The sequence below is a fragment of the Acanthochromis polyacanthus genome, chromosome 17, assembly GCF_021347895.1.
Source record: "Acanthochromis polyacanthus isolate Apoly-LR-REF ecotype Palm Island chromosome 17, KAUST_Apoly_ChrSc, whole genome shotgun sequence".
Lineage (NCBI taxonomy): Eukaryota > Metazoa > Chordata > Actinopteri > Pomacentridae > Acanthochromis > Acanthochromis polyacanthus.
In genome coordinates, this window is record NC_067129.1 from 12,914,126 (window position 1) to 12,929,033 (window position 14,908).

The 14,908-nt window shown below is 40.6% G+C and overlaps 1 protein-coding gene across 12 annotated transcripts in view; it reads right to left on the reverse strand.

Moving 5' to 3' along the window:
• Positions 1–5,714, reverse strand: part of LOC110948798 (neurexin-2-like) — a 126,321-nt gene extending 120,607 nt beyond the window's left edge. For 6 of the 12 annotated variants that reach the window (XM_022190504.2, XM_051938095.1, XM_022190503.2 and 3 more), the window contains exon 1: positions 5,248–5,713. The gene's annotated coding sequence lies outside the window, so the exon portion shown is untranslated. Of the gene's footprint in view, positions 1–4,638; positions 4,660–5,247 lie in introns of those variants that run through there. The other 6 variants (XM_022190501.2, XM_022190502.2, XM_022190500.2 and 3 more) reach the window with 3 other exon arrangements.
• Between the last annotated feature and the right edge of the window lie 9,194 nt (positions 5,715–14,908).

The window sequence follows — 14,908 nt, forward strand, 5'->3', positions numbered from 1 at the left end:
ATGCGACATGAAAAGGAAGGAGGAAACGGAAGCTTGCCGGACTCTGCTCTCCTAACCTGAAGTCTTACAATGCGATTTACAATGGCTGACCAGGTTTTCCGCTCTTATTTTTCCCCGAACATAAGCTACCTTTCATTGTGAGCTCTCTCATGCCTCCCATGCAGGAGTCCTGTGGATATTACCTCAAAAAGATGAATGCCTGTGCCGGTGAGAGTAATGTCGGGTATGAAAGAGAAAGATTCATTGAGCGATCTGCAACTAAGATAGCGTAAGACCTCAGCAGCCCTGTCGGAAGTCCCTGGCAACAGATCTGATGCAAGTTCAATCAAAACATTTCGGCTGGCCAAACTGGAGTCAGAATTTTTTTTTAATTTCAAATGTATTGACTGCTGAGAAGATGCAGATAAAACATATTATCACACTGACAGTCAGTCAAGGTGAATGTTTGACCTTCCTCGTGTCATCTGTCTTCTCGCAGAAGCAACTGACTTATGCACACATTTCTTTAAAGATGGCACTGCTGTACTGTAAAAGAAACCAACTCTAGCACTATCATGAATAATGCAGTCGATCCGGTCTGTTGTTGAGACTAAATATGAGGCTTGCCAAACCCAGCCCAAAGTCAAATTATTGTCTCAATAACCTAGAAATGTGGTGATATTGTCAGATTGTCTGGTTGTTTACAGCCAAGGAAGCTCCTCAGTTCAGGACAGTAAATATCCTGAAATTCCTGCAACATCAAATCACTGTGTGACTACTAAAATGTCAGGCAACATCTCCAGACATGAAAAAAGCAAATTCACCATGATACAGTAACTACACTATGCCAAGTAGTTTTTTATTCTTTCCCACCTCTAGATTTCCCTTATCAGTACGGTGTAGTAGATTTGGGCCTTGTTGCGTTGCCATCTTTTGAGCACTGTAACTGCATAATGTATATCCTGACAATGTGATATTGTGTTTTATATCTCTAAGGGCACTGATTATGCTGCCTGGGCACATTTTGGTTAACGGTGCAGTTTCAGCTGCCTTTTCTCATGCTGTCACACAGCAGCAACGATGGATGAGCTGAAATACTTACATTCGCAATGTAATGCAACACTTCTGAAAGTGCAGAAAACACCTGAATGAGGCAGAAAGATAAACCTGTTTTCTTTAACTGCTCAGTCACGTATCTTAGGTTTAACACTGAATGCTTATTATAAATATCACCTTCGGGGGCTTTATCTGCACTTGAAGAACTCATTACTCTTTATGCTATTTTGGTGAAATTACAACAGAACTGCGTACAGTTAAACAGTATGACTATGAACGCTTACATTACTCCATTTCTGTCCTGCTTTGCAATTACTGGATTACAATGTCTTCTTAATCAAGACCAGAGAGTTATTGGAGACCATGGTGTCAACCTTAGGAGCCAGTCCATTACAAAGACTCTCTGTTCTATAGGGTGAGAGGAAATATTTTTGTACAGTAATATCATGAGTTAAATTGGAGAAAATCTTCCAATGTACGTGAAAGAAAACGCCTGCTATCTCCTCAGCCAGATCTTCACCTCATAACTGGCAATATCATACCTTTGAATTTGCCTCATTCATCTTTTCACTCCACTTCCTGACCTGTCTTTCTTCTGAAACAGCATAAATGTTGTTCCTTAATAATGCATAGCTGGGGGGGGGGGTCTAATTTCAATCTCGCAACATTTCATCAATGAAAAATAACAGAAAGAAACACTCAACCGATGTCCTTCGTTCTTCATAATGGCTGCCATGTCTCTCCCTGAAATTTGATCAGGTACATTTTTGCCATGCACATATTTAATGAATTACAGCTGTGCGTTCCAAAAAGCATTTTTGTCACAGTGTCTCCTGGTATGACAGGCTCCAATGTACCAGCCTTCACTGAATCCTGAGTAGCATTCTGCTTACGGAAAATTACAGACCACCTTCCGCTCCATTCCACCTACTGTACCACCTGTGGTGAAAATAACCGGCAATTTCACTGTCTATTATAAATATAACAAGACCAATCAAGCTTTCCAAATCAGTTGTCGCCATATATGAAGAATATTTATTTTCTTTTAGATCTTTCAGGGTCCACATCTCGACTTTAATACTGTTTTACAGCCTTGGAGATACTCTTTAAAGGTAGTGGCACAATGACCCAGATTGTAACTAACAGTGTGCTGCTGTTGTCTCAACTCTGACAATACGGCTCCTGGCTATATGACTTGTAACGTGTGCAGGATTTCAGTCACTTAAGTATTTTGTTCCGGAAGTTCATTAGAAATAACATGCAAATAGTTAAATAATACAAAACTCGCCAAAGGTGTAGAGAAACAAAGATCTCAACGGTGACCTTTTTTTTTGTCTTCACCATCCAGGGACATAATCCCTGTTTGGCTGTGCAGCTGGCATGCAACTGAGTCACGCGTCAGCCCTGATTAGAAGCAGCAGTGGTCCGCGGGCCCCGTTCCTCTGCCAGAGCCAGGAGTGGAAAAGGCCAGGGCCACCACTTTCAGTCTGTGGATATGACCTTGATGGGGTATGATAGAGAGGAAGCGACACGATTCGCAATGCCACACAATATCTGTAACCTTCCACTTCCCCAGTATGCACGCTGAAGCTATTGAGCTGTGACACACATCCACAGACACACACACACACACACACACACATGCCATGTCAACTCTGGCCTGTTGTTATTTCAAGCAGCCTCCTCCTTTATGTCATCCAGTCATCCATCTCTTTTTTTGCATATTGGTCGTTGCTTTGTGTGTGGCATCTTAATTGTAAATGTCCTTCTCCTGCTTAGCAGCTGCAATGCTAATATAAGTCACACAATTGCAGCTTTAAGAGGTAATGGATAAAATAAATCCACACATTAAGCTGAATGTGAAGTCATGTGATGTGTAATGCAGCTATTAGGAGACTATTATAAAATAATCTCTAATGTGCAATGTTTTTCTTTCAAAATCATCCCTAGTAGTGTTATGTTTGCTGTTGCTGTAGCAGCAGTGACACCATTTTCTTTTTTTAAAATGCAAACTCTGCCCAAACCCTTAAATCTCATGGGAAGCAGCAATGGAAACAGATGTCTTATGAGTCAGATCATAGCAACACTATTGTCGTAAAGATGGCACCGAAGGCACCAAAAATACTGAATGATGAGCTAAATCTTGGCAATTACATATCTTGTGTCAAAATGGAGCGGATATGTAATAAAAAAAATAAAAATGAATGTGTCAAATGACACTGTGAGCTACATATATAAAAGAGGCCTGTCCAAAGGAAATGCAGTATAACAAAGATTAAAAAAAACAAAGTCAACACTGTGACACACCCCACTGTTGAGCTGCTGCCTTAAAATATCTTCAGAATAAGACAATATGCACAAGAAGTCATGCTCGACATTTCAGAAGTTCATCGTTCAGGTTTGGAGCTTTGCAAGTCATGACTTCCTGGTTGTCAACATGGCTTTCATTTTGGAAACCAAGTGGCTTACTAAAGAACGGTAGCACTTAAATGAGTCTGTCAGCCCAGGGAGCAGAAGGGATTTAAAAGTGTTGACGAGAATACGAGCAATCTGAGATGCAACACTTGAGGGTAACACAAGCAAGGTGCTGAAAACAATCGCATGCAACAGCCGCCAAAACAGAGGTGGCCACCTTAATTCAAATGATGAGGAAACCCGAGCTAGCACTGCTCACCTCACCTGCTCAGTGTGAACACCTAGCTTTCAGCTTTTGCTTTTTTTTTCCTCCTCAGAGAACTCAGTGACAAAATGTGTCGGATTACAGTCGGAGTAGAATTTGCAAAGCAAATAGGGTTTTGCAGGAAGGTGCAGGAAGGGCAGCAGCACTCCTGCAAGATGTGCAGCAGTGTAGCTCACAAACCTGGACCCCTCCCCTCTTCTGTTTTTTTTTTTCTTCTTCTTCTAACTATCAGGGGGGATATCAAGCTGTGAGAACAAGACTTTTTTCCCCCATTTTAACAGACAGCACTGAAGATGCTGGAAACACTGAATACACCCACGATTGATTATTAGAAGATTAGAATTCCACACTACATCAATTTATGCAATCCAATGAACAATAGATGATGATTGAAGAAAGAAGCCTTTTCACAGTCATCCATCACAAATGTGCAGTGTGGGAAATCGGTGTGGAGGATTTACTGACATTTGTGCCTTTGTGTAAAGAAAAAAATCTGAGCACAAGCAGTAATTTTAACTACAGCACTTCCTCAGTGGTCGGCCCTCCTTAATTGGTGCTGTAATGTAATATCTGCTGTGTGGAGGCAGCAGCTTCCTATGTGGGAACAGATACCGGGCTGCAGTTGAACAAACACCTCCACCACACAGGTAAATAACTGGAGAAGAAGGACAAGCGAAAACAGCTCACAACTTTGCCTCATTTTAAGGATATGTTTTCTCAGAGCTTTGTTGCAAATGATGTGGCAGCTGCCTGACTCCCCCTTTTCCTCCTGTCTTTAAACTGGCCAGTCCTCTGGCACAGGAACACGAAATCCCTCTCAATAATAAATAGGGCCAACTGAAGCATCTCAGAGACAAGGGCCCTGCACGCTGCATGACTCGAAGACCACCTTAACTTCACTTTTATATAAAATTAATACCCACCACCCCCTCCTCTTCCTCATCCTCGTCCTCCTTCTCGCTCCAGCCGACCCGGCGTGTGTCATCGGGCGAAATCAAACAATAGACTGTGTGGCTGCTTTTTTCCCATATTTCCAACCGGAGCCGCAGCCTTTTATTCTAAAGGAAGAATTTCTTTGAAAAAAAAAAACAAAAAAAGAAAGGAAAAATCCCCCCTACTGGCTGTGCTGTAGCCCGACCACAGGGCATGTCTTACGGCACGCAATTAAGCGACCTCATCCGCAAAACCGTGCTGAATTTGGGAACCTCTCCTCCACCCACCGCAACTGACTGTAAACACTGATTCAAAAACACATTTCTTTTTTAAAAAAAAAGAAGGTTTGATTTTGACAACCTGATCACCTCTGGCCGCGTTAAGTGAAAAGCCACCTCGGGAGAAAGTGTCTGTATAATTGGTGAGCGGCAGCACCCCCGAATAGAAAGACAAACAAATTCCCGGACATTGTAAAGAAGCACACAGAGATGTGAATCGCCTCATCTTGTGTGCTTCTTTTTCCTCTGACCGCAGCGAGCTTTCAAAGCTAATTATCCGTAAGGTCGTTTCTGTGTAGGAGGTGTGCGGGTGTCATTTACCTGAGCATCATCCAGCGATCCGACACATGGATACAAGGGAGGGTTTGATTATTCCAGCCAGGCAAACAGCAAGCACAAAAGAGAGAGCGAGAGAGGAGAGAGAAGAGGGGGAAGAGAGAGGAAGAGGGGAGGGAGGGGAGAAGAAAAATCCTAAATTGAGCAGAGATGAATGCGGCAGATGAATATTCGACCTCTGTCTTCAGAAAGGATCTTATCTTTAGATGTGTCGATGGAGGCAGGCAGGCAGGGAAGCCCCGAGCTTCGCTGCACAGACAAAGATGCTTTCTCTCCTCCGCCGCACCGAGGGCAGCATCAGCATCAGCATCAGCAGCAGCAGCAGAGCCGTCATTCCCCCGACACTTGATGGTAGCCTAATAGTTTGGTAGGTAGCTTATATGGGTTGAGGGCGCGGTCAGCTGCTGTTGACCAATCCTGCTCCCCATCAAACTCACAGCAGCGTTGCCATGGAGGATTAAACAGCGTTTAACCACACAATCCGCAACCTGTGGTAGTGGAGCAGGTGCATTGACATTATTTCCCCCTCTCGCCCTCCCAGTGCCAAACCACAATCTCAACATAAGATCATATGTAATTCCTGTAACCCTGTATCTCTTTTTATTCTGCCCAAGTGTCCTTGAGCAACATTCACCAGTTGCTTGGACCGTCATGATGCCACGTTGTTTTGTTTTTTTTTTTTCTGTGCGTAAAAACCCCTCCCATCACTCATCCTGCCACTAGAAGAAAGTGTCTCTTCTGCCCCATTGTGCACAGATTTCAATCTTTGTGTGTTTTCATCATGTAGAGCTGCTTACTCATTCAGTTGCCATCTTTGTTTTTAGCCTATCATGTAACACAACACACCCTCATGTCATTCCCACAGTAACTGAAGCCTTTTTCCTCCCATTCAGTCTGTCTAACCGACGATTTATGTGATTCAGGAGAACTTTCAAGCCTCTGCCGAGGGTGGTTTTGTATATTTCCAGCTTTAAATTTAGTTTTCTGTCCAATTAAATCCTAGTTATGTTTGCTGAAAAACTGTCTGTGAACCTGCATCTCCAGCTGCCACCATCCCAGTCTGCAAAGAGGTGATGCAGGTAAATTAGGTTTTGGCAGGCATCATCTAAACTGTAATTGTGATGTTTGCTCTTTATAATAGCCCCAGAGTTGCAAATGCAGAAACATTAAGCGCTGCAGCCAACCCTGAGTCTCCCCCATCACTACCTCCGCTATCACTCCCTTGTCATTAATGGCAGGGAGGAGGCAACAGTGGGATTCACAGGAAGAACATTAATTGAATATTTGTTCAGATTTTTTACGGAAAATTACGCAGAAACGGCAGCAGAGTGGGAAATCTGAGATGATAAAATATCAATATCGGCGTAATGCCATGTGCAAAGAGAGCCTTTATGCTTGTAATTTATTTGAAACTCTAAGTTACACATACAGGAAGCATTTAGTGCATTTCATACCATAAAGCGAGTCTAAATACTTTATGTAAAGCACAACGCTAGATAAAAGATGAGGCACAAGTCTAACGGAAGGATGTGAACAAGCACAAATAGGAAAAAAAAACAGACATAAAGAAATGGAGAAGCCAAAAACACAGAAATAAATTGGAAGGAGGTCACAGTGTGCGTGCAGGTATATACATCTAGTGCTGGAAAACATAAATGTTTAACTTCACCATGTTGAAGCAATCTGTATATTTTCTGGATGATTCTTCGAGCCATGTGAAATCGAGTAACGCTGTTGGATTCGGAAGGACCACTACCAGATGACCTGCGGACCACTCTGAAAGCATAACAAACATGTCATCTGCTGAAAACTGATTTGATATTCACTGTCCTATACTGGCTCTACGCAGCCTGCTGTGAAGTCAAGGTAGAATATTTGATTTATCAGTGATGGTTGACTCACCCGTATGAACCTCTAAAAGCCTGTTAAGGTGAGCCGCTGCGGGTCTAAGCCTTCCTTGTGAGATAGATAAAATCAAAGCAATCTTGAATCTGAAGATGACGGATGAATAATGAATGTTGTGAAATGTTTTTTTCCTGCAAAACAATTCAGCCTGAGCGAGTAAATGGGGTTGAATACTTTCACTGCGAGATTTAAAATCCTCACCGCAGAAAATCAACACTATACAAGTGTTTCTAATTTAAAAGTAACCCTAGTGGGAATTTAGCAACGCATTTACATTTCAATATGATAGAAAAGACAAGTTTGTCTGGGATTTTTGGAGACGTGTGAGAAATCTTTAAACAACATTTTGCGGTATGCAAGAAAAAACATCTACATAAAACACAGAACGAATGGAGATGCAAAGAAGACATAGATTTTTCTCAGGTATAGAAACAACAATGTAGATTTTTTTTGCAGGATGAAATTTTGGAAATTAAGAAATTCATCAAACCAACCCAGTAGAATCCCATCTGAATTGGAAGCATGTCCACGAATCACCACAACACATCAGCCTGCCAGTCACATAGCGGAGACGGTGCGCTGAAATCCAAACAACGTCCTCATCAGAGGTCTGATTGTTTCAAACCCTCCTTTGAAGACTAAAGTTCAGACACATTTTGGAGGTTAAGTGTCCAAGGATGGTTTTCTGCTTTCTGCTTAGCACATCTCCTGTCTTGTTACTGTCTGATCCTCTCCTCGAAGCTTCTTGCATTATACGTATGTGTTATGACTGAGCTGTGCCTATTAGCTTTGTTTTACTGGTTGCAGAGTGCAGGTTGGACTGAAGGTGAATTTGCTTCACAGTTATCATATAAGCTTTAACAAGATGCTTTCTCTTGTTTTGTCATATGAGGCCTTTTGCAGCAAGAAACATGGTAAACAAAGCTGCCAAGTACAACTACTGTACTATAAAGCATTAACCAGTGCAAAGAGAGGAATACTTTACTTCATTGCATCAAAGTACATTTATGTTTTATCACCCAGCTGTATTCTTTGATCTGCATATCTCTGGGACATACTCATTCTTTGGCCAGTACAAGCTTTTATTGTGAACATCTGTGGGATTTCTACCCTCACAACACCTTGCCAAACATTTGTGTGTGTGTTTGCGTGTGTGCGTGCATGCGTGTGTGTGTGTGTGTGTGTGTGTTTTAGTGATCTGTCTGAGGCAATTATTGATTTTTGTTCTGGTCTAAGGCAGAGTGAAGCTCTGTGGCCGAGATGAGGAAATAGAGGTGCTCATCTGTTGTGCACAGAGCTACAATTGCAATAAAATATTGAGTAACATACATATTATGAGAAAGCCCTCCAGGACTTAAATAAAGCATGCACGTTATTGAACCTGCTTCCTGGGATTCGGCTTCAAACCCCAACTTGGTCTTTTTGTATCTGAAGAACGCTCATGCTCGGGCTCACAGCATTCCTGTAGCTTGTGCAAGGCTTCTGTTAGTGTCTGTGGTGCAGAAAAACAGTTTTCTCGGTACAGTTAAACACGTGAAACAGGGTAAAAGAAAATACTAATAGATAACTTCTACAGATGATTGCTTGGTGGTGAGACAACTGTTTTTCCTGTGCGTGTAATAGGTTTTCTGAAATCGTGTGCTTAAAAATGCAAATGGTGAATTAATGATGGACAGATTTGCTCACGTTTCCTGGAGAGAAATCTGAACATTGGATGAAACCGAATTCAAACTTCTTGTTTCATTTTCTTGACATATTACAGTAAACGTTTTTACAACAGGGATTTTTGATATCTCTTTTTTATCGCTCCATAAATCAGAAAACACTGTCAGCAGCCACAAAATAATCCATCTTCGCCCTGTTTTTAGGAATAAAATGTTCTATAAATCCTGCTGTGAGTGATATATGGACAAACCCCACAGTAAAAAACCTTCAGAACGTAAATAGGAATAAAACTGGGACATTTGGTGGATGTAAGTGCTACTGATTTAGAGATTCCGGGCTTAGTGTATGAGTAAAAATAATCATTTTGAGGAAATAACTTTTAATTATATGTTTTGTAATCGAAATTTAGAGGTACAAATAGACAAAGTGTCGCAAAATAAACACCTTAATGTGTATTTTGGTCATTTTTGTTCCATTAGTCTGAAAGAAGACGTGGCATGGAAGAAAAATAGTCTAAAGTCTGAAAATTGACCAGTGGATGAAAAAACAACGCATTGCCTGTAGTGTCTCACCTTCAGTAGTTAATATTCAAAACAGCCACAAGTGTGATGCAAGTAAACAGTCTTAAAGTAAGTGAGAGTAACCAAGTGTCTAAAAGTCACATTGTGTTTATCTAAATTTCTTGGCAATAGTGTGAAATATTGGTTGATGAAATAACGTGTATGACATAGAAATGATTAATCAGTTTGTATGCTAATCCTGGATTTGTGCAGCAAATCAAGTTGTAAATACAAGAGACGGAGAGTATCATTTAAAATAAAACTGTTACTGCTTGTTGTCATAAACTGACATTTCATAGACAAAGACAGAAAATCAATATGGGCTTTTCACAAAAGACATTTTGACATGTCACAGTTGGAAAATCACAGGTGTGTATAAAAAAAATAACGATGGCTGAATTCTATTTGGCAGCTTCATTTTCAGGGTTCTGGTATTGTGCATGCTGGCTCACAGGCTATGACTCACTGTCCAAGCCATCTTTAATTTATTAATACCATCTGGGCTTCTATGACAAGTCGACATGTCTGCTGTGAAAAAGGTATCTGTATTGTGCAGAAAGAAAAAAAATCAATTACAGAATTTCAAAAATAATAAAATAAATGCGTAAATTAAAACACAGAAAGCACAAGTTTCTTTTTATGGAAACAGCCCCAGTGTTGTGGACATGTGGCACACTCACAGACGGGTTTATGATTATTCTGCTTAAGTCCGGGTGAAGATGGGTGGAGCTATGCTTGGATTTCGGCGATAATGGTCCAAGTTAGAGTTTCAGCCTCAGCACATACAACAGGTGAGCGAAGGAGCTGTCAATCAAGGACATGTCCACACTGTCCTGATGAATCAACCAACAACCTTTGGAGCTACAAAAAGGAAGACAAAAACTGCAGTTTCTCAAATGGCCACTTGAGGCCGACTCAAAATGTGAGCCAATCCCCATAGAGCCTCATATTAAAATGTCCTACTTAAGAGCAGAAATGAACATGTTTACAGCCTGGTGCAATGAACAGTTCTGGTCTCTGTAGCTACTTTACCTGTTAATGAAAACTGTACGAGGGATGAATTTTTATAATAACTCATTCATTCAAGTTGCATTAAATCGTAAAGTTATGCATAACGAAGGGTGCTGCTGCTTTGACTGACAAGTGGGTGCCATTACAGGTCAGTCCAGATACATTTACATGGTCTCAGCTCTGCTCATGCTTCACCTTTTCAAAACTACTTGTCTGAGGTTTGTCTCAGATTTGTCTGGCTTGAATGTTGTTTTGGTTTTGTTATTTTCCTCATTTGTTTCCTGCATAGTCACTCAAACTTTCCCTGTGTTTCTGAAAAAAGTGTCATCACAAAACACACAAGACAATTCTTTGAATGTCACACAGAAGAAAATGTAATTTTTCTCTGCAAACATTTGACAAAATAGCTTCTGCCAATGATTGGTGTTTAAAAAAAAAAAGCATTACAAAATAGTCCACCTACAGTATAACACAATAGCCTGTGCCAAATACATATTCCAGCTATTTATTTTTGCATTTTCATTGCATTGGAGATGCACATGAAGAAAAGATTAGGGGGGGGAAAAGAGTGGAAATCGAAGCAGCAGAGGCCAAGATATCCTTAGTTTTTGTCCAGAGTGAGTAAAGCTGAACAAACAATCAAAGTACTTACTTGATCCTACACTTAAACCCTACACCAATAATGCTGCTCAATAGATCCACAGAAGACATTAGACATCTGTTTTAACAGCCTACTCCTTGTAATGAGAAAGCTAAACCATGTGTAAAATTGGTGGAGTGCCCCTTTAAGTAGCCGATATATCTCCTTGTGTTAATTAGTACGTACTTAATTAGCTGATAATGCTCACTCCCCATAGGTGCATTTGCCAGTGCTACTCGGTCCTCTCCACTCTCCTCACTGCAGAACAGACCAAGGGGTTTTTCATTGTGACATTACCACATTTACCACCAGGTGACAGCATTCCTTCTGTTCTGTGACGGCCTCATGTTGACAAGTCCACAGACAGACAACATAAAGCATTTGACCCGAGTAAAAGACGCTGCTACGTAGCAACTTGTCATCTGTAATTCGCTGCAAGCAAGACTTGCAATGCAAATCAGATGATTGGTATTCAGCGTTTTAACCCTACACAACAGAAACACTCAGCATGGATGCAATTAAATGCCCCCCCCAACCATCAAAGATAAAACTGTTTTGTACACACACAGAAAAACCAATAACCCTTATCACATTTGTCACTATTAGAAATCATCGCACAGAAACCAGAGATAAATGATTTCATGTTGTGTGGAAATTAATTAAGCAAGTCCAGATTCTGCTATTAAATAGAACATGCTTTTAAACTATGTAACTTAATTAAACTCAATGCATTACTATAAGGAAACCCTGAAGCTTGGTTTTAAAAAAAGTTGCTGGTTGCAGCCATATGTGCACAAATGAGGCAAGTAGTAGGTGTGATACCTTAGGTCCAAAAGTTTTGGTGAGATGTAAACAAAGATGCTCGTTCTCTTCAGGCAGAGAAAAAGAAACAGCTTTCCCACCAGCAGACTGTGTGTAACAATGTTGATGTCAAATGTGTGAATGAGGCAAGAGAGTGAAAACAAGAGAATTGCAGCCAGATCAACTTGAGCTTTGGAGACCTTATTATTTGGCTGCTTAACTGCTGTATAGTATATTTTGGTGGCAGCAGCATGTTGTTGTGGGATGTAGACAAGTGCAAAACCATTAAATTTGCAATGCCCCTTGCTACCCATTAATTATATATCCTCATTTCAGTGCATGGAACTAATGTAATCTCAGGTGATCTCACCCATGCAAACCTTTTTTTTTTACAAGGTTCTAACAAGTCTCCTTTCTTTTTCTTTTTTTCACCCATTGTATTCTCAGGAACCAATCCCATTACTCCTAAGTCCCAATGCTGTGGTTCTAAAAAATTCATTACTTCCCTCACCTGGAAAGAGCTGAATTCGCCGGCTATCCGGATGCAACAATGTGAGCCAAACGAGAGGAAAAAAGAAGTGAAAAAAAAAGCATCATTGAAAAACTTGATGCTGATGAAAGGCTGCAGAGCAACATGATGTTTAGTACATGGAGGTGCGAGACAAAGATTGCACCTGCAAATGTAACACATCATTTTGTGTGACAGCTTTCAGATGCATGTTTACAACTGTGTGAGGAGAGGTTTTGTAATGTCAGCGTCACGTTTGAAGAGTAAAATGAAAAATATCTGCTGTGCTTCAGAACTTTGATTTTGCCAAACCCCCCAAAAGCGATTTGAATCACAGATAATGCACAAAAGGCATTTTTTTAAAATGTGTTTTTCTTTTAAACAATTAGCTAAATTACCAACATAAATGGAAGATGCAGATATGTTTGTACGAGACATAATTTTCCCTCTTTGTGTTGTCTAACAAATCCCTGTGTTGCTCTTAGCAGTCACTTTCCATTAGTTGAATCTACAGTCTAATGTCTGTCAAATGGGCTCTTATCAGCTGTGGTTACTCTTGGAAAAATCACTCCTTAACATCTGAGTTAACTGACTTATAATTTCCAATGCACTAAAACGTTTCCTAATTAAAGTTTCATGTGTTTTACTGATTATATTACGGGGAGATCATTGCAATTAAAAACGACTGGCAGGACAAACTGGCAGATCCTGTGTGTCCATCTTTCTGTTTTTTATTTTAGGAAATTGCCAGTTTGTGCTGGCACATGGACCTGTTTCAGCTGCTAGATTGTCCCAGCAATTTCATTTGTTGTCAAAAATTTGCCATCGTGTAAATGTGTGTCCCCCCCCCTCCCCCCCTCCCCCCATCCAATCGGCAGCGCATTCTTTCAGTTTGGTCTTGAAATGCTTGATGTGCCTTTTGACAGAACAGCCAGTAGACATGTAAGAACATAATTTGCTCATCCTAATGGACAAATCAGGGGCACGCCAACTTCAATCTCTGTCATCTGTTGTGTGATGGTTCCTCTGTTCTGGGGGTCATTTGGCATGCAGGAACATTAAAAGGAACATAACAGGAAATGGTGTAGACAGCATTTATATACTGTGTAAGTTCTAAAAATTCTTCAAATGGTGCAGAGACGGCGACAAAGCTCTGTCGAGCACTTCAGCTGGCAATTTGATTTCTATTTAGCTGCTGTCCAACTGTTGTGATGCTTGACAGCGGCATCTTTTGTTTTATTTTTTTTTCCCTCTTCATTTTTTTGCATCTTGTCCAATCATGTGACAGAGTAGGGAATGGTTAGAAAGACAAGATAATTTTACTCCCAATGCTTTTCCTGTCAACACTTATTCAAAGTGCACTGCAATCCAGCCCATCTTGACACTGAAGTAAGCGTTACTCTTTCATGAAGCTCTTAACCAATTTCAGTCCAAAGGCAGAACCCCCCTTTTAACAAGATAACGATAATCATACAGTGCTGCATCCCACTGAGAAACAGCTCAGCAAACACTGCTTTCCCCTGTATGCTGTGGTCCAACTGATAGCAATGTACTAGTGTTTGTCTGCCGGCTCTTGCTGACATTAACAAGATATGCCTTTCAAATATCATGGCCTTTGGGACTGGGTCAGAGTTACTATTTATAGAAGGTCAAGACTTTATGATAGTTCAGCTGGCTAGAGTGATAACTGAAAATAGAGTGGGTTTAGTTGCTTCACTGCAGCTGATTTTGTGTCTGTTATTGCTCCAGGCTCTTGAACAGATGTGATCCACACACAGTAGATTACCAGTTTGTACCTACTGACAGTGCGTCTATGTACAGTAGTTGTGAACCGATACAGCAGTATGAAACTGTGAAACTCTGCAATGCTGCTGTTTGGGTTTCAGAGCAGGCCAAGGTACAAGTGAGATCTGATCCAGAGTCTGCAGAGTGAATTGCTAAAAAAAAAAAAAAAAAAATCCATCCTGTAGCTGTCCTTCTAACGCAGAACCTTACAGATATAGTATCACCCTACGGCATGATAAGTAGCAGACTTTGCGGTGCTTTAATTTTTAGACACAATAAAATGTCTTTATTGAAAATATATTTACAAACTGCTAGCCACTAACTAGAAAAGGGCAATATTTTGATTTTATGACATTATTAAAATTTTAATGAGGACAATAAATAATGCTCGATCACTCAAACCATTGTAGGCTGTCAGCTTTGTGAATGTCACATCTATCTAACCGTGAAATACAGGCATGTCATGGGAAGGAGTAGGAAAAGTACTGATTTATGGACCCATAAATAAAACCTTCAGTCTGTTTATTCAGAACACATACACAGTACTGTAAATGAGATGCTGTGCTCTGCTGCCTGTCAGATATAATAAATATCAAACAGGCCCATAATTTAATCATGAGTGACATCATTGAAAAGTAGCATCCACTGTCCTCTGCACAGGCCCCACCCTTTACCTAAAATATCCAATCTGCTCCACCCTCTACTTAATATTAATACCGGTGTCTTTAAAACCATGAACTTGAGCCTTGTGGTGCGGATGCTTCTCCTGCT